The following is a 22,030-nucleotide window of genomic DNA, read 5'->3' on the forward strand; positions in this document are numbered from 1 at the left end:
GAAATCAACAATATTGTGTCGGGAAAAGCAGCGCCATTTTTATTCCGCAAAGAAAGCTTGGAAGTATTTTGTTGGGAGAATTCAGCATAAGATTTAAGGAAGTTGTTGATGCTGGGTGTGGGAGGCAGAGTTAGGTGATTGATCTAGCCCCAAGCTAAAGGTAGTTGACTTTGGAAATTTGGCTTAGAATTACTAGTATCGTACTTAACTTAGAAATAAGTGTGTGCACTTTACAAAGGATACTGGTTCACTGTACTTAGCTGGAATGTGCGCATGTTGTTTAGAAATCCTTAGGGGATTTCATTTATAATACAGATTATCTTTTATCCAGACTGCTTTTCCTAGCAGCAACCTGGAGACCTGACATGAGGGTACAGGCTACCTTGCACTTTACTCTTTTAAATAAATTTATGTGGAACAAGTGTTAAATGAAAAATAATTAAATAAAAAAATAAATCTGCCTTCTGTTGAAATCTCTTATTGTGGTCATCCTCACCTATCTTTAACAGCAGTTATAAAGTGTATCCTGCGAATAAAGTATTGGTAGTGAAATTAATCGTGTATTTGAAGAAAATGCTATTCTGTTTATTAATAAATTGATCAGAATTTAGTGTTTTTCATCTTCTCAGCCCTGTGGAAGTGTTGTACTGGCCCAAGCATAGAAAGTCAACACCAAGACAAAAGTATGCCAAATTGCAGGGTCTTTATTGCCGGCAGCCACGGAGGACTCCTGTCTCTCCAACCCGTGGCCCCAAAAGGAGGGTGTCAAGACCTTTTATACCCATAAAACCACCTCAGGAATGAGGGTGAGTGGCAGGGATGGGGGTGAGGGGCTTCAGACGTTCTGAGGGCTAGTGGATTCTATAAATTACCTCCTGGGCGAAGATGAGGGTGAGGGACTTTGGACATTATGATTGTTACTTAAGTGGTTCACAAAAGTCAAGATTAGCATTTGTTTATACATTGTCTGGGTAGCATGGAAATTACAGTTCTTAATTACTTGTTACAAGTCGCAGGGGCCAAGATGGCATGAGTTTGGACTGCTTGCCTGTCACATTTGGGTTACAGAGAGCAGTTTCAATAGAAAGCCGAGGTATGGTTGAGGTATGCAGTTTTATGGGGCTCTTACAATGTCACAGAAGATCATTGTTGTTTTGGTCTGTTGAAGATGCAGTGTAGCATGTCACACTTCTGATTTAAACAGGCTGTTGCCAGTGTATCAGCAAATGCAGGGTAAGTGTCTATAAAAAAAACATACTGCTGATGAGGAGCAAGGGAGGTAGCCATATATATACATTTACTGCATTTCTTTCAGGGAGACCGGCATGTGTTCACATTGTCTCTTTCTCTTTCCCCTTTCTTTTCCTTTCTCCGAACCCTGTGTCTGCCATAGGCTTACCCCTCCCTCCCATGCCAAAATATTTTCTTTGTTACGCTAATAGTACCTTTTAATTTATATAATGCTTATAACTTTTTAAAAGTGATTTTGTAGTAATGAACTCATTTAAACATCTCAGTAACCAGAGAAAGTTCTTTCCAGAACTGAAATAATCAGGAGAATCATGGGAAGGAGACAGGACTTAAAACTTTTTGACATATCTTTCTTTGTTTAGCTGAAGGTCTTGAGTTTGTAGCTTGGGACTACTATAAATTTGTACAGCCACATATAGCCCTAATTTGTGTAGTACAGTTTTGTGTACTGCATAGCGCCAGTGAGGTCATCGGAGCTCATATATGATTTTGGTCCCACGCATTATAAGGGAGCTGAAAAATTCCCATTGCCTAGTGAAGCTGTAGTATTCATAATTTTTTAGTTACTCATGCTTTTGTGGTGATGCTGGTGTAAACTTACTGTGTAGCCAGTCCCTGTAAAAGTGTAGCATATGCAATTATGTACAGTACATAATACTTGGTAACGTTAAATACATTATTGGTTTGTGTATTTTCTACCCATTTTATCATTGTTTTAGTGTGTACTTTTGTTGATTAAAAAGAAAAGTTAACTACAGAGCAGCCTGAGGTGGGCCTTTCAGCTACATGCATGTTATTGCCCCTGAAAACCTTTCAGTGGGATGAGATTGGAGGTGGAAGACAGTGATGTGCATGATCTGGACCCTGTGTAGGCCTAGGCTAGTGAGTGAGTGTGTCTTAGTGTTTAACAAAAAGTTTTAAAATTAAAAATAGAACAAAGCTTATAGAATTAGGATATAAGGAAAGAATATTTTGTACAGATGTACAATGTGTGTTTTAAGCTAAGTGCAATTATAGAAGAATTTAAAAGTTTGTAAAATAAAGAAAGTTACAGTAAACCAAGGTTAACTGAAGAAGGAAGAACTTTTCAGTGTAGCCTAAGTGTAAAGTTATTATAAAGTCAATAGTGGTGTAGAGCAATGTCTTAGACCTTAACATTCATTCACCACCCACTTACCCACAACAACATTTAGTCCTGCAGTCTCCATTCATGGTTAGTGCCCTGTATAGGTATAACATTTTTTATCTTATATGCCATATTTTTACAGTAACTTTTCTATGTTTAGATACACACATACTATAGTATTTATTACAGTAAGCTGCTATAGAGGTCTGTAACCTAGAAGTAATAGACTGTACCATCTAGGCACATGTGTAGTAGGCTAGACTACTGTGTAAGTCCACTGTGATGTCCACAGTGAATTGCCTAATGATGCATTTTTAAGAATGTACCCCCATTATTAAGCAACACATGAGTATATTTACAGTCATTTTCTATTTGAGCAAGTCTTGAGAATATTTGATGAATACCATATAAGCCTTAACTTTTCATACTGTTAATTGTTTCTTTGAAGCACCTAAGAATTGACTTGCTTATTGATGAAGTTCTTGAAATAACTAAAAACTCATATTGTAAAATTAGATGAATGAAATCATTTAGCTATCATTTTTAAATTGAGCATTTTAGAGAAAACATGGGACATTTTTATAATGTAAATAGTCCAGGTTGAGAAAAAGTTTAGGAATTTGTTGTAATCAAATAGTGTGAGTCAGCAGGAAAAAGCCAAATCAGGAAATGAAAAGTGCAAAAATACAACTTACCAGTATGTTAATTTGGTATGTGCAAATTAACAGTGTTTTGAAAAATTAGAAAATTATAGAAGTAGTTGTTTAATGTCAGATGAACAAAAGGACTTCAGTGTAACAAAAACAGTTAACTTTTTACTAGAGTGAGTATAGAATTTATGAGATGATAGAAATTATTGATCCATATGAAATGTAAGAACATGCCTTGCGGGACCAGGTAGCAGAAGGGAGGAAGTGTTTTGCAATAAGGCTGAGGCCAGGGAAGGAAAAGGAGCAAAAGATCTTGCTGTTGACTCCTGTATTGTTTAATCTTTATTGATAATTTCAGAGTGACCTTGATGTAGCCATAGTATTTGTTCAGTAGGCCTTAAATCTTAGTAAAAGATCTATTTTCAAGTGAGGTTACACCATGCTGTAAGATAGGAAGTATCTAGCATCTGAGGTTTGTTTGCCTTTGTAGGCCTTGCTTTCCAGATGATTTTATTTCTAGGGTAATGTTTAGTAGGTGATTTTGATTAAAGGAAAATATGGAGAGAAGGTTTTGAGGAAGAAATTGGACTAAGGGAGAGCTGTGCCATGAAAAGGGCCAGATGTGTTATTTAGAAGACATCAGATATCATTGAGCATGTTTGTGTTCTTTGTTAATTTCTGATATGCTGATGTTCAGTTCATCTGTAACTTGAAAAGTAAGGTGGGCTGGGTAGGTGGCTCACGCCTGTAATCCCAGCCCTTTGGGAGGCTGGGGTAGGTGAATCACCTGAGGTCAGGATTTCAAGACCAGCCTGACCAAAATGGTGAAATCCCGTCTTTACTAGAAATACAAAAATTAGCCAGGCATGGTTGTGCATGCCGGTAATCCCAGCTCCTCAGGAGGCTGAGGCAGGAGAATAGCCTGAACTGGGAGGCAGAGGTTGCAGTGAGCGGATTGCATTCCAGCCTGGGCAATAGGAGTGAAACTCTGTCTCATGATGGGGAGTGGTGGGGAAGTAAGGCAGAATGAATCAACTATTTCATAATGTTTTTGCTGTTTGTGAGTGGATTCTTTTTTTTTATAATATAAATATGTTTGACATTTTTGCATTTTCAATTTCATTTGTGTTTACACTAGTATTACGTATGCTAATAGGGAACTGAAATTTTTTATCTGATTTAGAAAGTAATACGTGTTTATGGTATAAAATTTATAAAATAAAAATGCATAACTGTGAAAGTTTAAAAATCACTCATTTTCCTTCACTCCAGGGAAAGCTTCTGTTAATTTTTTTAGAATGCATGTGTATGTTGAAACAGAATTAGAGTCACACTGAATATAAAGTTATTGCAACACAGCCATCATATCATGAGGAATCTCGGGGCACATAAAGATGCCATGTGTCAGTGCTTGAACCTACAGGCTCAGCTAAAGTCTCAGGTGACCGACAGCATTCACCATATGACATGTGAGTCAGTGAGCCTTTAGATAACAGTCACAAGCTGCTGGCAAATAGAGAAGGAATGAAGTGTCCATGCTGATCCATGTCCAAATTGCAGATTCCAGAGCAAATGATATGTTAGTGTTTTCAGCCACCAAATTCAAGGGTAATTTTTAGGTCATTAGAGTATTCATTTGGCGATCATATATTTTAAAGTAATTATAATTGAAGTATAACGTATATAGAGAAATGCATAGATCTTAAGTGTGCAGTTTGATTTATTTTGACAAATGTGTACATGTATGTAACTCATACTGTGTAACCCTTGTAAAGGTGAACATGGTATGCCAAAGTAAACAAAGTGTAAGTATTCGATGATAAGTAAAAGAGATTGAGAGGCCTCTGGTTTAAGAAAAATATGATAGGAAGCCATCAGATTTTTAGAAATACACTTTGTATTTTAGAAGAGTTTTAAATATACAGAAAGTTGTGAAAATAGTAGAGAGAGTTTCCGAATAACTTACATCCAGTTTTCCTATTGTTACCCTGTTACATTAGTGTGGTCATTTGTCACAATTAGTAAAGTAATATTGATACACTATTATTGACTAAATTCCATACATAATTGATTTCTTTAGTTTTTACTTAAGGTCTGTATCAGTTAGCTGCCATGTGGGTATGTTTTTTGAGTCTTACGTTTTTTTTCTTCTTAGTGGGAAACCAGTCAGAAGTGGGACGCCTCTGAACAAACTGTATACTGTGTAGCCGCCAGCTTCTGCTTTCTCGAGGCAGAACGCTGGCCCTCGGTGCCTCTTTCTGCTTCCCCTTGTTCAGACCACTGAGGACTGCCACTGTCCTGTCTGACTCCTGTTTTGGTGAGCGATATAGGGAGGCTGAGGGATTGATATTATTTGGCTCCATATTTTAGAAAGATAATTTGGTAGTTACATAAAGTATGTCTAGTTTGACCAGTACCATTTATAACTTTAAATTGTTGTACAGAAATTGATCCTTCATTATTTAGAAAATATACTTTAAAGTTAATAATACTGAAAGAATTCATGATTCTTTCCTTTTGCCTTCCCTGTCCTTTAGTTCTTTATTTATTTTTAGAGATTTTGTACTGGCTCATCTTCCCTTTCCTGGGGATTTGATTTTAAAAATTAGATTTGCAAGAGCTTATCCTTTTAGAGAATGATGAAAACCACTTGTACTTGAACTTAAGGAAATTTTTTAAGTTCCCTGTGTGCCCTTTTCAGATCACATCCCAGAGGAGAGACTTCTGCAATATTGTGTTAACCATTTCCTTCCTTTCTTCAAATGTTATCCACAAATGTATATATGTATGTGGTAAGAAGCATGAAATTTGCCATCTTAACCATCTTTAAGTGGGTAGTTCAGTAGTGATGAGTGTATTCACAACATTGAGTACTAGATCTCTACTTTTACATCTTACAGAACTGAAACTGTATATTAATTAATAAACTCTATTTCCTACAGGTCCAGCAGCTGGCCTTTTGTTTCTATGAATTTGACTATTCTAGATACTTCATATAAGTGGAAACTTACAGCGTTTGTCTTTTTGGGAGTGGCATATCTGAGTTAGCATGTCTTCAGGGTTCATCCATGTTGTCACATATGATATATGTTACATGACTCATAAAACCCAGAATTTCTTTTCTATTGAAAAGCTGAATAATGTTCCATTTATAAGTTCTTAATCTTCATGTGACTGAATTTATAACATTCATATTTAAAGTGTGTTTATACCTAGTTTAGGAAGTTCTTCTATATCCTGAGATCAAAACGATAGCCTCCTGTATTTTTAAGAAATATTTTTTCTCTGTTTTAAAACAAGATTAAATTTACAGGAAGGTTTTCAGTACAATTCAGAGGCCGAGGCAGGTGGATCACAAGGTCAAGAGCTCGAGACCATCCTGGTCAACATGGTGAAACCCCGTCCCTACTAAAAATACAAAAAATTAGCTGGGCATGGTGGCACATGCCTGTAATCTCAGCTAATAAGGAGGCTGAGGCAGGAGAGTTGCCTGAACCCAGGAGGCAGAGGTTGCAATGAGCCAAGATGGCGCCATTGCACTCCAGCCTGGGTAACAAGAGCGAAACTCTGTCTCAAAAAAAAAAAAAAAAAAAAAAAAAGCCAGTTTTCTTAGCGGCTATAGGGCTATTTAAATTCATATTGGGTGAGTTGTTATAGTTTGTGTTTTTTCTGGAATTGGTGCATTTCATCTAAGAAATTTCATTTTAGCTAATCTATGTGCAGTTTTCTTCCTTACCTTGTATAGATATATTTTCAATGAAAAGATAATCTAATACATATATTTATAAAAATAAATGCACATTTTATATTTGTATCATGTAATTTTATATCTGTATCATATACTTTGGATCAAGCTCTAGATGTAGCCAAGATCTCAGGGTCAGGCTATTTTCAGCACTGATGGGAGACTCAGTGACCTGTGAAATCTGTGTCTCTACACACTTCAGAGTTTGCTCTGCATGAGTCTCTGCCCATACAAATAGCTAGACTGTGGCTATATTGTACTGACACCTCATCCTACTTCAATTTTTTTCATGACTTATTATTCAAAATAATGTGATACAGTGCAAATCAGATTTGCCATGGTCCCTGACCTCAGGCTACTTAGAGTCTCTGTAGGGGTTGCAGAGAAGTAATTAGGAAATCAGAAATCAGTGTGGTCAGTGTTGTGATGAGGAGGCAACAGGTCCTCATGAGAACACAGAGAAGAGGTATCTCTTTTATTCTCTGCATCTCTGGTACCTACTACGGTACCTTGCACATAGAAGGTTCTCATTAAGTCTTTGTTGAATGAATGAATAAACTCAGAATTGGTTGATCACAAGGTCAATTTTGGAGAGGACTTGTGTTTGAGCCAAGTTAGTGATACCTATGGGCAGTAGATGAGTGGAGGGAATTCTCTCATGTGGATGCAATAATATGCAGTGTTGTAGAAGAACAGAAAGCTTAGCAATCTAAATAGTTGACTAAAGCTGTCTATTTGCAAGTGGGGAGTGGTTTCCAAAAGTGATTACAGACTGAAGGCTAAGAAGAAATAACTCTGACCAAAGTATGTATTGGGCAAGGTTAGCTAAGAACCAGAATTCATTTTTATGAATTAGCATTTTTGGTTCTGGCTGTTGTGTTTACCATTACTAGGTTTAGTTTCTAACATGTCTTAAAAATAATGCTCTCCAAATGAATAAGAAGTATTTTTTTTGTGAAGCATGGTACAGTTTTCTCTGGCTCTTACCTACTAGTCTTATTCATACTATCTTTGCTTTAAAACAATACTTTTTTATGCTCTAAATATATCTGTGATAAATTATGAGTTTACCGCTAATAATGGGTCATATTGTGTTTTCGTATGCCAGGTACTGTATTGAGACCCTGCCATGAGTCATTTCATTTAATGTGGACAGTGGCCTGTCTGTAAGAAAACCACACCTAGGGCTCCCATTTTGCAGAAGTGGCAATAAGGTTTGGGGAAGTTAAATTATGTGTACCCAAGGTCACTTAGGTAAGCCTGGGACTCACGTTTGAATCTAAGTCTGTCTGACTTCATTTAACCACTGAGCTATGTGTGCTCTTTCCAATGTTTCATATGTCTTTTTATTAAAAAAAAAAAAAAAAAAAAAAGGCCTAGAATTTAGTTTTACTTGTGTATATATCCTTAGAAAGTTTATCAGTTAAGTAGGGAAAGAGTTTTTAGTGAAGTAACATATTAAGACTCTCCTAAAAGCAAATTACAGAAACCCACTTTAAACTAGCCAGCATGGCTGGATGCAGATGCTCCCACAACAATTACTGTGCTCTTCCTTTCTGTGTCTCCTCCTTTCTCACCTTCCTCTTTTCCCCTCCTCCTTTATCCCACTGCCTCACTCCCTCTCTCATTATGCTTTTCTTAGGGTGTTGGCCCATTTTCTCTTGTCACAGAAGCAGCCCCAGTTTAAACCAGTTCCACATGTGATCCTAGGAAGAGAAAGCATCTTCTCTGGGTGCTCTGGTGGAAATGCCCTGGGGAATACTCTTGGTCATGGGGACTGTGGGCTGTGGGAGGACTTTGAACTATATGGAATGTAGCTGTTGGGGTGACAACATGTCCATACTTCATCTTGATAAGACGTGTCATTTGATGGTTGAAAGCTATAATTATTTAAAGATAATGCACAATATATTTTAATAGCTTTATCAAGATATAGTTCACATACCATAGGACTCACCCATTTAAAGTGTACAGTTCAATGGTTTTAATATATTCACAGTTGTACAGCTATCACCACTGTCTAATCAGTAACATTTCCATCACAGAAAGAAACCTTGTACCCATTCACAGTCACTCTATTTTTCGCAAATCTCTCAGCCTTAAGCAACCACTCTTTTACTTTCCACCTCTATAGATTTGCCTATTTTAGACATTTTATTTAAGTGCAATCAGCTGACTTGTGGTGTGTTGTGTCTGACTTCTTTCATTAGGATGTTTTCAAGGTTTATCTGTCTTTGCATATTATCATGCATTTTTTATTAATTGCCAAATATTATTCCATTATATGGATATACCACATTTTATTTGTCTGTTGTTGATGGACATTTGGTTTGTTTTCACATTTTTGCAATTATGAATAATGCTGCTGTGAACATTTGCATAGAAGCTTTTGTGTAGATTTGTTTTTACTTCTGTGTGTATACCTAGGAGTGGAATTGCTGGTTCATATGATAACTATACCTAACATTTTGAGGAACTGTCTTCCAAGGTGACTGTATCATTTTACATTCTCACCAGCAATGAGTGAGCGTTCCAGTTTCTTTACATTCTTGTCAACCATTACTATCTTTTTGATTATAGACATCTTGGTGGGTGTGAATTGGTATAATGCATATTTTATAAAAGGCTGTTTAGTTTGTTAAATAATGACCGGTTGACTTGTCGTCTTACCTTGTATTGGAGCTTTCCCAGTGGGTTCTGAACCTGCTCCTCCTCAGTCCAGCCAGTCAGGTAGGCAGACCATGCTGATCAAATGATCAGAAGTATATGTTTACTTTTTTTTTATTTATAAATTTTATTATTTACAAATCTAGACATGGATTATTCTTATTTTCATATTAAGGAACAGGTTATAAATGCCAGAAGTTACTTGATTGAAGATGGAACAGGGATTCGTGTTTAAGATTTATTAGGTGATAGAGAACTGCTTGCTTAAGATCTGCAGTGTCAGCCTACTCTGACATGATAGGTGGCATTCACATGATACATATTCCCACTCGTGTTCACTGTGTTATATGTAGTTCCCAGCAAACTAGTTGTATCTCTGCTGCTTTTTTCTTAGAAATGTGGGGGCAAGAGTAATGTCTTAGGAATAATCTTGATTATTCATGAATGATTGTTCATAAACTTGATTATTTTAATTTTCGTTAGTATAAATTACTTACAGCATACCAAAAACTGAGCTATTTTTTTATATGATACACAATGGTTGCTTCTAACTGCTTTATTATGGCAACATTCGTTATCAGCCCTGTAGAGCTATTTAACATTCACCTTGGCATCAGTATAAAATTTGATACTCTCATGCACAGACAGATGGTCTTCTATTGGTGGCTTTCTCCCTAACTCTAGAGCAGTCTGTGTATCCAGACTCCATATTGAGTCTTGCCTCCTTAGCACAACATAAGAGAATCTATGTTGATCACACCTTATGTGAAAATCTATGTTGATTTCTTGCCACCCATTTCCCACATATTATTGTATATCTTGAAAGTCAAGAACTTGTAATCTAGAATTGCTGTTCAGATCATGCTTAATATTTTCATGGCATCAAGCAATAGCAAGAAGAGATTATACATATCAGCAGTATGCTCTAAATGTGGAAGTAATATGGTGATCTCCATAAGATAAAACAGGAGCTTGCAGGTATTTCACAACACATATTATTTTAAGCTGATAATATGCCAGGAATAGGTACTGGGGGATACAATGAACAAACTGGATAAATATCTCTGTCCTTACAAAATGTACATCCCAGTGATTAATGATTTACTATGAGATTATTTATAATGTGTAACAACCAGGTAAAAAAATCTATTGTGATTTTTTTTTTTTTTTGGTAGCAGTGTCTGAAAGCTTTGAAATTCTAAAAAGAAAATAAAGGAATTAAAAATGTTTAAATTGGTGCATTTAGATAGTATATTATGTAAGTGACTATTTGCTAAGTATCCCGAAGGTAAGATTAATATTAGAGTTTCCAATTTAATCATTAAAAGTGAATACTTTTTATATCGACCATATCCTTATCAAAAAGTGTACCATTATAGTGACAGGCCATGCAATCTCAAAATCAACAACAATTGTGTAAATTGATAAGTTAATATTATATCAAATAGAAATCTCATGATAATGAGGCTGGCCAGTAGTTGAATTTTTCAGTTTTTTAGAAGCATAATTTGAAGACTTATAAAATTAATAGGACAGTTGAAATTGAAATTTATTTTTAAACATCAGGCAGGTAATGTACTGATGTAAAAAGGTTTAAGGAAGGAGATTTGGAATCTTGTAAAATTAATAGGACAGTTGAAATTGACCTTTATTTTTAAACGTCAGACTGATAATGTTCTGATGTTGTAAAAAGGTTTACACTCAGGTTTGAGTGTGGAAACCCAATCGTCACACTTAGGAATTAAAAAAGACTTAAAATACACTTAAAAAAATGCACATGAATACTTTTTAACGAGTAGTACCAGGCACCCAGCAATGAATGCTTTCAAGTGAAATAAGAAAAGATCACAGTTCTTATTTGGGCTAATGCTTCTGATAGACATGGCAGGAATGAATGAATGAATAAATGAATGAATGAATTTTATTAGCATATATAACAAATAAGTAAAGAACTTTACAAGATAATTTTAGATAGTGATAAGTACTGTAACATCAGTAAAATGGGGACTATGATAAGTGAATTAAATATTTGCTTGAATACCTAATACATTTCTAAACTTATTGTGGCCAAAGGGCTCCTGATTCATTCCCCTCACCACCAGCTTCTTACCAGGGGATGCTTTTGTAGATTGTGCGGTCTGGGAAGCTTTTGAAGATGTTATTTGAGTTGAGATATGAATGGTGAAGTATCTGTGTGCATTCCAGGTATGGAGGTGGGAAAGCGTTGGCTTTGGGGTAGAAATGAGTTTGGTGTGTTGGAGACAATCAGTATGAAATGTTGGAATATATCCAGAGAAGAAATAGTGGTAGATGAGGCTAGAGAGGTGGAAAGGGCCTTGATATTTTAGGGCAGAATAAGGAGTTAGGATGTCACTTTAATGATGGCAGCAAGTCTGTAGAGTGTTCTAGGTCTGAGGATTGATGGCCTCATGACTGTGGCTACTGTGTAGTTAACTGACCAGTAGAGGCAGAAGAGGAAATGGGGACCTTTCAGAGCTGTTGTCTGGGTAAGAAGCCATTAGCTGTGTAGATGGAGCCTGGGCCAGCTTTGGCAATATACTTTGCAGACAGAGCTAAGAACGTGAGTGTGGATTCTATGTGGAAGGCAGGAGATGAGTAGTCAAGAGTTGATTTCTAGGTTTTAGTTGAGCACTGAATGTGTGATGGTTCATTTACTAAGATGGGGAAAATTGGAGGAGAAGTTGGTGGTGAGGGGAATCAGAAGATACCTTTTGGCCACAACTGGTTTTAGATACTTATTAGATAGTCAAGTGAGGTGGTTTAGTGGGCAGTGGGATAAATGTCTGTAGTTCAATGGGGAGGTCAAGATTAAATTGACAAAGGTAGGTGTCAGCAACATAGAGCTGACTTCAAAGCCATGAGACTGGATGAACTTCCTATAAGGGGAGGGAGCGGCTAAGTTTACTTTTTTAAATTGAGAAAGTTGGACAGGATGGTGTTTAAGGTCCCATGTTTTCCAAAAAGTTAACTGTTTATTAAATTTTAGAGAGTCTCTGTAAGAAACTTGAAGTGATGGAATTTTTTTGTAAAATGCTTTAGTTTCTTTTAAATCATGAAAAGGATGAATGGGAAGAAATACAGACATTTAAGTATTTGACATATGTATTTATTCTGAAATTGCTTGTTTACATAGCATGATATGTAACTGCTATCAGATATCCTTCTGAAAGTGAAAATAATCTCCTTCATTTTGTAAGGTTTCAGTTAAACCCGATTGGTGGTCAATGTGAACTTATTTTTATCAAAAAAATTTAAACAGCTTTATTGCGGAGTCAAGGGACACCCAAGCTGCACATATTAGAAGTGTAAAGTTAGATGTTTTTACATAGGTATTCAGCCATAGAGCTGTTACGACTAGAGATAATAGACATACCTGTCATCTCAACAGTTTCCTTGTACCCTTCAGTACTGTCTCCCTCCTGCCTCTGATCCACAGGCAACCACTGATAAGCTTTTTGTAACTGTAGATTAGTTTTCATTTTCTAACTTATATAAATAGAATCATACAGTAGGTATTCTCTTTTTCTGGCTTTTTTTCATTAACGTGATTATTTTGGGATTCATCCATGGTGTTTTTTGTGTCAGTAGTTCTTTTCCTTTTATTTGCTAAGTAATAGCCTATTGTATGGATATACCAGGTTCATTTTTGCAATCATAATGAAGTTAGATTACCTTCTTTTTTCCTTCTTTTTTTCCCCCTCCTTTTTCCCGCAAATCAGTGGGTCTCCTGATTCGCTGGTATTATTTGTAACCCTGAAAATTTGAGACAAGTCTCAATTAATTTAGAAAGTTTATTTTGCCAAATTTGAGGATGCACGCTCCTGAGACAGCCTCAGGAAGTCCTGATGACATGTGCCCAGGGTGGTCGGGACACAGCTAAGTTTTATACATTTTAGGGAGACATGAGACATGAGACATCAGCCAGTGTATGTAAGGAGTACAATGGTTGTGTCTGGAAAGGCAGGACAACTTGAAGCAAAGACAGGAAGGAGACTTGAAGCTGGAAGGAACTTCCGGGTCACAGATAGATGAGAGAGAGGAATGCGTGCATTCTTTGAGTTTTTTAGCCTTTCCAAAGGAGGCAATCGGCTATGCATCTATCTCAGTGACAGGCAGGTTGTTTCTAAGCAGTTCCCAGAGCTTGGCTTTTCCCTTTAGCTTAGTGATTTAGGGGCCCCAAGATTTATTTTCCTTTCACACACCTAAGAGACTAAAAATGTGAGTACATATACACACAGAGACACACTCCAAACTCTCCTTATAGAAGGGCTTCCTTGTTCTTTTATTCATCCCCCTTCATCCTGTTCAGGGATGAACTTCCTCATTTACCAGAGCAAGCTTGACACTGTTGTGGATAGGAAGCAGGCCCACCCTTTCTATGTGTTTGTGTTCTGTGTGATTTTTTGGGGATGTGTGTATGTTGTTGAGCTGTATTTTTTATCTAGATTGTGTTTATGTCAGGAGGTTGCCTGAAATAAAACTGAAGCTTCCTAGTTTAGCCTTTAGTTGTGTTTCATAGTTTAGCAGTTATGGATTTAGTTAATCTAGTACCTCTGATTTCACAAGGGAATATAATAAATCTTTTCTCAGTTCATAGGAATTTTGTATAGTTGGTCAAGACAGAGATCAAAATGAGACAAACATTCATATGGTAAGTAGATGATTAACTTTAATCTCTGTGGTGTCTTGATTAAATCACTTGCTTTCTGCTTCTGTTTCTGTGCATTTGGAAAAGTTCACTGCTTTTTGGTTCCTGTGGCTGATCTGAGAACACACTTGGGGATTCATGAGTTAATCACCCTCTGGCTGTTTTTAACATCTTGAGCTCACATGGAGTTTAAGGATGTCTGGGCTCTCTTTGCTGTTATCTGGGGTTGTCTGAGGAGGAAAAGAAGCAGATTTGGTAGGATGATGAGACAGGTTAGTGTGCAAGTGCAGTAAATAATTTCATTTTGGATGTTTTTAGTTAGAGTTTTCTGCAGGATGTTCTGTGTTCTAGGTAATTTGTAGATTTTTACACTGCTTTATTAAAAGCTATTTCCCCAATTGGTAGCTTTGAATTCTTCAGTATTTATAGGAGGTCATATTCTTGAATTAGATGTTCTGCATTACCTTACCAAAGATGACTCTACCAGTAAGTAGTGAAGCCAACAAGGAAAAAGTTCTGCTGCCCTGGGTATCTAAAAGATCACTTCATCTTGGTACTTACGGGACTGCCTCATTCTTTGTGATGGCTGTAGAGCATTCACTCCATCGACTGAGTGTAACATGCTTTAGTAGTCCCCACCACTTTTCCTGTTATATCAATTCTGAAGTACATAATACATACATATAAATACATCATCTCCCACATTTTCGAATTGTTCTCCATTAACATTTTTATCGGTATATACTTCCACCAACAAGGTTTTAGTGTGTCTGTTTCCTTATACACTCAACAGTACAGAGTGCTATTAGAGTTTATCTGATTGGTGAAAATGTTATTTTATTCTAATTTTTAACATAATCACTTATTACAGAGTTTGGGCATCTTTTCATGTGAATGAGTCATTTGTAATTCTTTTTCTGAGAGCTCACTCTTCTATATGCTACCTATTTTACTGTTATATGGTTACTGTTTTATTATTGATATGTAAGAGCTTTAGATATATTAAACAAATTAGCTCTTGACAATATGACTTATACTGTTGCTTCTAAGTTTGTTGTTTGTCCTTTGACTTACCTTGTTTTGCCATGAGGGAATTTTTTATATTGATGGAATTACATCTAATTTTAAAAACTGCTTTCAAATTTTGTGTCACACCCAAAACATTTTCAGATATTACATTTACCATATTCTGAATACCTGCCTCAGCCTCTCAAAGTGCTAGGATTACAGATCCAACAGTGGCTGGAGCCACTGCACCCAGCTACTCGAGGCAAATATTGAACCAATGTACTTGGTCATCCAAGGTTCCACCCTGGGTAGGGGAGCTCTAAGCACTGGCATCGGAGGGAGCACAGCTTCTTGGCTGAACTCCGGGATAGATACGTTTCCTGATGGGCAGAGCATTCCAAGGCTTCTCACTCACATCTTCTACAACTCGAAGTCTTGGGATGCCTCAAACCCAGACTCTACATGGGCCAGCCTTCATTGAGCAGCTAGTGTGAGACAGACAGGCCAGGGTGGGCATGCATGAGGAAAGAGACCCAGACTTTCCTCAAGGAGATCACATTCAAGCAGGGACACAATTACTCCAGAGTGTGGCAGACTAAGGGACCAAAGCCTCTGATTTTCTTCGTTCCTTTATTTCTTTCTCTCTCTTTCTTTCTTTTTCTTTTTTTTTTTGAGACGGAGTTTCACTCTTCTTACCCAGGTTGGAGTGCAATGGTGCAATCTCGGCTCACCGCAACCTCCGCCTCCTGGGTTCAGGCAATTCTCCTGCCTCAACCTCCTGAGTAGCTGGGATTACAGGCATGTGCCATCATGCCCAGCTAATTTTTGTATTTTTAGTAGAGATGGGGTTTCACCATGTTGACCAGGATGGTTTTGATCTCTTGACCTTGTGATCCACCCTCCTCAGCCTCCCAAAGTGCTGGGATTACAGGCGTGAGCCACCACATCTGGCCTCTTTCTTTCTTTCTTTCTTCTCTCCTCTCTCTCTCTTTCTTTTTTTCAAGACAGAGTTTTATTCTTGTCCAGGCTGGAGTGCAATGGCCTCAGGTGATCCACCCACCTAGACCTCCGAAAGTGCTGGGATTATATGTATAATATAAAATTTTCCGCCTCCAATTTTCACAGCAGGAGGCACAGAGAAGTTTGGCACCCCAACAGAAATGGGTTCAAATATTAGTTTCCCTAGTTCTTGGCTCAAGCTTTTCTTGTTCTCAGTGACTTTCTATGAAAGGGAATGAGAGGGATCTGTGATGACAAAATCATGGCAGGCAAGGTGACACTCAACTGTAATCTCAGCAACTCAGGAGGCTGAGATGGGAGGATCGCTTGAGGGCCTACCTGGGAAACATAGGGAAACTCTAATTCAAAAAAAAAAAAGGCACCACCACACCTGGCTAATTTTTGTATTTTTAGTAGGGATGGGGTTTCACCATGGATCACCTGACCTCCAGTGATCCACCTGCCTTGGGCTCCCAAAGTCCTAGGATTACAGGCATGAGCCACCATGCTCGGCCTTTCGAGTAGCTGGGATTACAGGAGTGTACCACCACACCAGGCTAAGTTTGTATTTTTGATAGAAATAGGATTTTGCCATGTTGACCAGGCTGGCCTCAGACCCCTGACCTCAGGTAATCCACCGGTGTTGGTCTCCCAAAGTGCTGGAATTACACACGGGAGCCCAACCCACCCCCATCCAAGTAAATTTCTTGATTGCACAAAATGTATAATGATATTGGTGGACTTAAGGACATCCTCTCCAGCATTGAGTGTTGTGCCTTGGGTGTGCTATGTTTTTTGTTTGTTTTTTTTGAGACAGACTCTCACTCTGTTGCCGGGTTGGAGTACAGTGGCATGATCTTGTCTCACTGCAAACCCCACCTCCTGGGTTCAAGTGATTCTCCTGTCTCAACCTCCTGAGTAGCTGGGACTACAGGCACAAGCCACCACGCCCAGCTAATTTTTTTAAAAAGTATTTCTAGTAGAGATGGGGTTTCACCATGTTGGCCAGGATAGTGTCAATCTTTTTACCTCATGATCCAACTGCCTCGGCCTCCCGAAATGCTGGGATTACAGGCATGAGCCACTGCGCCTGGCCTGTGCTCTGCTTTTAAACTCTTCTTTTTAATGTGGGGCAGGTTGGAGAGTGTGCCTTGTTTTCATGGCCCTCATGCAACTTGTTTTGAACTGTTTTATGTTTACAGTTTGAGATATTTGAGCCATATTGCTGAGCTGTTCTGTCAACCTGAATTTGAGCCCTTTATCTGCCACTAATCTTGCCATGTGACTATGAGCAAGGTACCTAGCATCTTTGTTCTTCAGTTTATCTGTAAAATGCAGATTATGCCCAGCTCATAGCACTAATGTGAGGAATAAATGAAGATGTTTACATGGTATGTGACACTTGGCAGGTACCAAATCATTATTGCTGGGGGGATCAGTACATTCTTGCTTGTCTACACACACACACACACACACACACAGAGAGAGAGAGAGAGAGAGAGAGAGAGAGAGAGAGAGAGAGAGAGAGAAAATTTAGAGATCATACAAAGAGTTCCCATGTAGCTGTACGCAGCTCCCCCTATTTTTAACATCTTACATTAGTATGGTACATTTGTTAAAATTAATGAACAAATACTGAGATGCTTTTGGTAACCCAAGTCTCTACTTCATTTAGATTTCTTGGAGTCATTTCTAATGTCCTTTCCTGTTCCAGTGTCCCATCCCGGACACCGCATTCCATTTCATCATCATTTCTCCTTAGGTACTCTCCCTGGCTAAGTCACTCGATGAGTTTCTTTTGATTACATTGAAATTAAATTTTGGTGCAGACAATGAGATCTCTGTTACAGAATTCTTGTGTTAAAGTTTAGTCACAATGTCTGGGTGCAGTGGCTCATGTCTGTAATCCCAACACTTTGGGAGATTGAGGTGGACTGATCACTGGAGGCCAGGAGCTTGAGACCAGCTTGGGCAACATAGTGAGACCCTATCTCTACTAAAAATAGAAAAATATTTGCCAGGCATGGTGGCACACATCTGTAATCTCAGCTACTCTGGAGGCTGAGGCATGAGAATTTCTTGAACTCAGGAGGCGGAGGTTTCAGTCAGCTGAGATCGTGCGAGTGTACCCCAGCCTGGAAGATGAAGCCAGATTCTGTCTCAAAAAAAAACTAAAAGGCAAACCTTATTCACAAAATTATTACAGGGCACCTGGTAGTAGCCCCTGAGCTGGATGTGTAGTAGGTTCCCGAGATCCTAACCTGAAGTCTGTCCTGCTGTGGTGAAACCTGCTTGTATGCCAGAAAGCAGACCCAAGCTGTCAAAAACCACCTGTACATATCCTGCCCCATTTGTCCTCCCCCAACTTCTGGTAAATAATGTCCATTGAAAAATGCTGGTTGGGCTGACATGGTGGCCTGAGTGATAATACATCTCAGGAATATGGGGCGGGGGGGGGGTAGGAAAAGGAGGCCACTGTGTTTATTCTGACAGTCACCTCAAAACTGCTGGTGGCTTGGTGATGGAAGGGTGTCACCCCAGCATGTTAGCTGAGCTGTGTGGTTTCTCTGAATGTTAATAACTTTTACTGCTTTGGCTTATGTTTCCTCCTTGATATCACCAACTGAAAATATAAGTCAGAGGTTTTTTGTTTCTAGTGCCAAATCCAAGCTGGTTTATCAGCAAACACCCCCTGCCAGACAATGGAGTCTGTGCTGGAGTAGAGCCACTTTCCCTTTGACACTGGCTGTCTTCCAAGAACTGAAAACAAGCTGCAGAGGCTGTGACTTCACTTTTCTTGGAACTGCTTTACATTACCCACCAAAATTCAGAAAACCCTCATTTAGCAGCTTTCGGATTACTGAGTTTTCTAATTCTTTCTGTCACATATTCTTGTAATGCTCAAGTTTGACTAACAAATTCTTCTGCATCAGGTGAAGTGAGAGGGGGAAGGAATGATCACGTGAACGAACTGAGTGCTTTGTCACTTGACCTGTTTCTGGTTTAATGGTTGATGAGAAAATGCACCTAGAAGAGACACTGTGTGTAGAATGGCTTCCAATTCCAAGGGTCACAATCCTGTGATCTGTTGGCCAGTGGTTGGCTAGAGCTGGGGTAGATGAACATCAGGCTACAGCCCAAACTTACAAAGCAGCTGCAAGGACAAGGGGAAAAAATGCATTTTCAGCCATAATGACCTACATTTAGTAGATACTTTGGAGCTTGTGCAAAAGGACATCTTCAAGGGGCCTCTGCCTCCTTGCGATAAGGGAGGGAGATAGTGATGTCAGCCAAACCTGGGGTCTGGTCCTGGTCCCGCTGGTACCTGTTTGACTTTGGCCTTGAAAGTCAGTCTGTGAAGTGGAGACCACTCTTCCTTCAAAGGGTGGCACCTGGTAGGTTCTTGGGAACTGAATTAATGTTCTCCTCCTGAGAGTGGGTCTTTGTAGGCAGGCACGTATGCTGTTCTGAAATCATCTGTTGCTATCTCTGTCTCTGTTGGAGGTGCTTCCAGTGATGTGTGATTGTGTCTTACTTAATCTCAGTATCCCTGCCCAGCATGGGGTTTATGTAACATACATGGGCAGTCAGTCAGTGTTAGGACTGGCTGGGTTTTAGGCTGGAAGACAGTGGACGTATACAAGCAAAGGCAGTGTCTTGAATTTACATGTGGCCTGCAGCAGGTTTCAAATGAAAGGAGGGCCTTTTGAATTGGGCTCCCTGTATAGTTTATAGTGAACCTGAAGGTGATGGCTAGACTGTTGGGGAGTGCTCTTTAAGTACAGAGGGAAGACTTGGTAAAGACATAAAAGCATGGAGGAAAAGGAGATAGCCAGCTGAGTCCAAAAAATGATTCATGTGATTTGGGCAGAATCTGAAATGAGAGGCCTTCGAGATTGACTCTTGTTAAAGAATGAAAATTCAGCTGGGCTCAGTGGCTCGCACCTGTGTAACCCCAGCACTTTGGGAGGCTGAGGCGGGCAGATCACCTGGGGTCAGGAGTTCAAGACCAGCCTGGCCAACATGGTGAAACCACGTCTCTACTAAAAATGCAAAAATTAGCCAGATGTGTTTTGTGTGTGTGCCTGTAATCCCAGCTACTTGGGAGGCTGATGCAGAAGAATCGCTTGAACTCAGGAGGTGGAGGTTGCAATGAGCTGAGACTGTGCCACTGCACTCCAGCCTGTGCAACAGAGCAAAGCTCTGTCTCAAAAAAAAAAAAAAGAATGGAAGTTCAGCAAAGAATTAAGTGCCAGGGACTGTGCTAGAAGCTGTCTCATTAGTTGCTTCATTTTACTGTCCCAGTACCCCTGGGAGGTGTGGGTTTTTTTGTCCCCTTTCACAGCTGTGAAAACTGCAGCTGTGGAGATGGAGTCCTTTGTCCAGGGGCTCTCTCCAATCACAGAGCCAGGTTATGAACCAGTAGCTGCCCCTCGTCATTAAGGACACTGTTCTTGCAGGTGGTCAGGAGCAGGCCTTTCCCTACAGCAGCTCTTCCCCAGGGCAGCTCTGGGAGCTAAAAGTCTCGGCACGGGCACTGGCACCCTCTGCTGGTCTGTGCTCGGGAAATGGGATGACAACCAGTCAGCAGAAAACAAAGGCACAGAATGAAGCAAAGGAACGAAATGGGGCCATGAGAAACTTCACTTCTGTTTACCCAGGAGTTCTGCCCATTTTGGCCAGGCCTAGGTGGGGGGGGAGGGCCTGCTGGATTTGGCAATCAGAAGGGTTCTGAAGGGTTTGCATTCATTGGATAACATTGGGTGGGTTATTTCACTGCCCTTACTTCTGATATCCATGGAAATGGGATGACATGGGGTCAGAGAGGTTAAGTAATTCACCCACATGGCTGCTAGCTGGAATCCAGTGCTTTAAAGTTCACTTTAGTGGCTCACACCTGTAGTCCCAGCACTTTGGGAGGCTGAGGTGGGCGGATCTGCTGAGGTCAGGAGTTTGAAACCAGCCTGGCTAACATGGTGAAACCCTGTTTCTATTAAAAATACAAAAAATTATCCGGGCGTGGTGGTACATGCTACTTGAGGGGCTCAGACAGGAGAATCACTTGAACCCGGGAGGCAGAGGTAGAGGTGAGCCAAGACTGCACCATTGCACTACAGCTTGGGCAACAAGAGAAAAACTCTGTGTCAAAAGCAAAAGGAAACCACAAAAGTTCACTTTATTGGCCTTTCTGTGGCCAAACACCTGCTGGGTTCCAGGCTCTGGGGATACAAGAAGTGAACAAGACTCATTCATGGTTGCTCCCTGTGTGGTGTGGTGACTTCTCAGACTTCCCATTCTTCCTTATCATTTCTGTTTAAGCCCAAGAAATTCCTGTGCTTTTAAGAACATGTGTGGTTAGATTGGGCTCACCTGGGTATCCAGGCCAATCTCCCCATCTCAAACCCCTTGCTAATTCCACCTGCAAAGCCTCTTTGGCTACATGAGGTCACGTATTTAGAGGTTCTTGGGGATTAGGGCATGGACATCATTGTGTGGGGAGAGACAGTCTGCCTACCTAGCCATCCCTCTAGTCCTCAAAGATGTATGTTCAGTACAAATACAAAATACATGCACCCTGCCTCAAGGCCTCATCCCATTATAACATCAACTCAGGAGTCCAAAATCTGCTCTAAATCTTGTCACCTGAATCACCTCAATCTGTCATTGGGGAGGCTCTGGGGATGACCCATCCTGAGCAGTTCCTCTCCCTCTTTGAACCTGGAACTCAGTAAACCAGTTACCTGGCCCTAAACTATAGCGAGTGGCCACCCAGAGGGGTACAATCTAGTTCTGTCCCTGATCCAAGGGACCTGATATGTGATATGGGCAAGAAATATAAGGAATAAACAGAGACTGTACACCCAGAAATACCAGACCACTAAGCCTCCTTTCCTCCTGGTCACAGAGGACAGGGA

At 39.5% G+C, this 22,030-nt stretch overlaps 1 long non-coding RNA gene and 1 pseudogene across 12 annotated transcripts in view; one reads left to right on the forward strand and one right to left on the reverse strand.

The window, feature by feature from the left end:
- The window catches only part of LOC128931298 (uncharacterized), a 122,715-nt gene that overhangs the window by 73,302 nt on the left and 27,383 nt on the right, over nt 1-22,030 (forward strand). For 2 of the 12 annotated variants that reach the window (XR_013522660.1, XR_013522664.1), the window contains exon 5: nt 14,051-14,111. The exons of 9 other annotated variants lie outside the window; for them this stretch is intronic. This is a non-coding gene — a long non-coding RNA (uncharacterized LOC128931298). Of the gene's footprint in view, nt 1-5,182; nt 5,345-14,050; nt 14,112-22,030 lie in introns of all 12 variants that reach the window. One more of the 12 variants, XR_013522659.1, reaches the window with a different exon arrangement.
- Nucleotides 11,099-11,192, reverse strand: LOC118144726 (small nucleolar RNA U13; annotated as a pseudogene).

Source organism: Callithrix jacchus, chromosome 9, assembly GCF_049354715.1.
Source record: "Callithrix jacchus isolate 240 chromosome 9, calJac240_pri, whole genome shotgun sequence".
NCBI classification, from domain to species: Eukaryota; Metazoa; Chordata; class Mammalia; order Primates; family Cebidae; genus Callithrix; species Callithrix jacchus.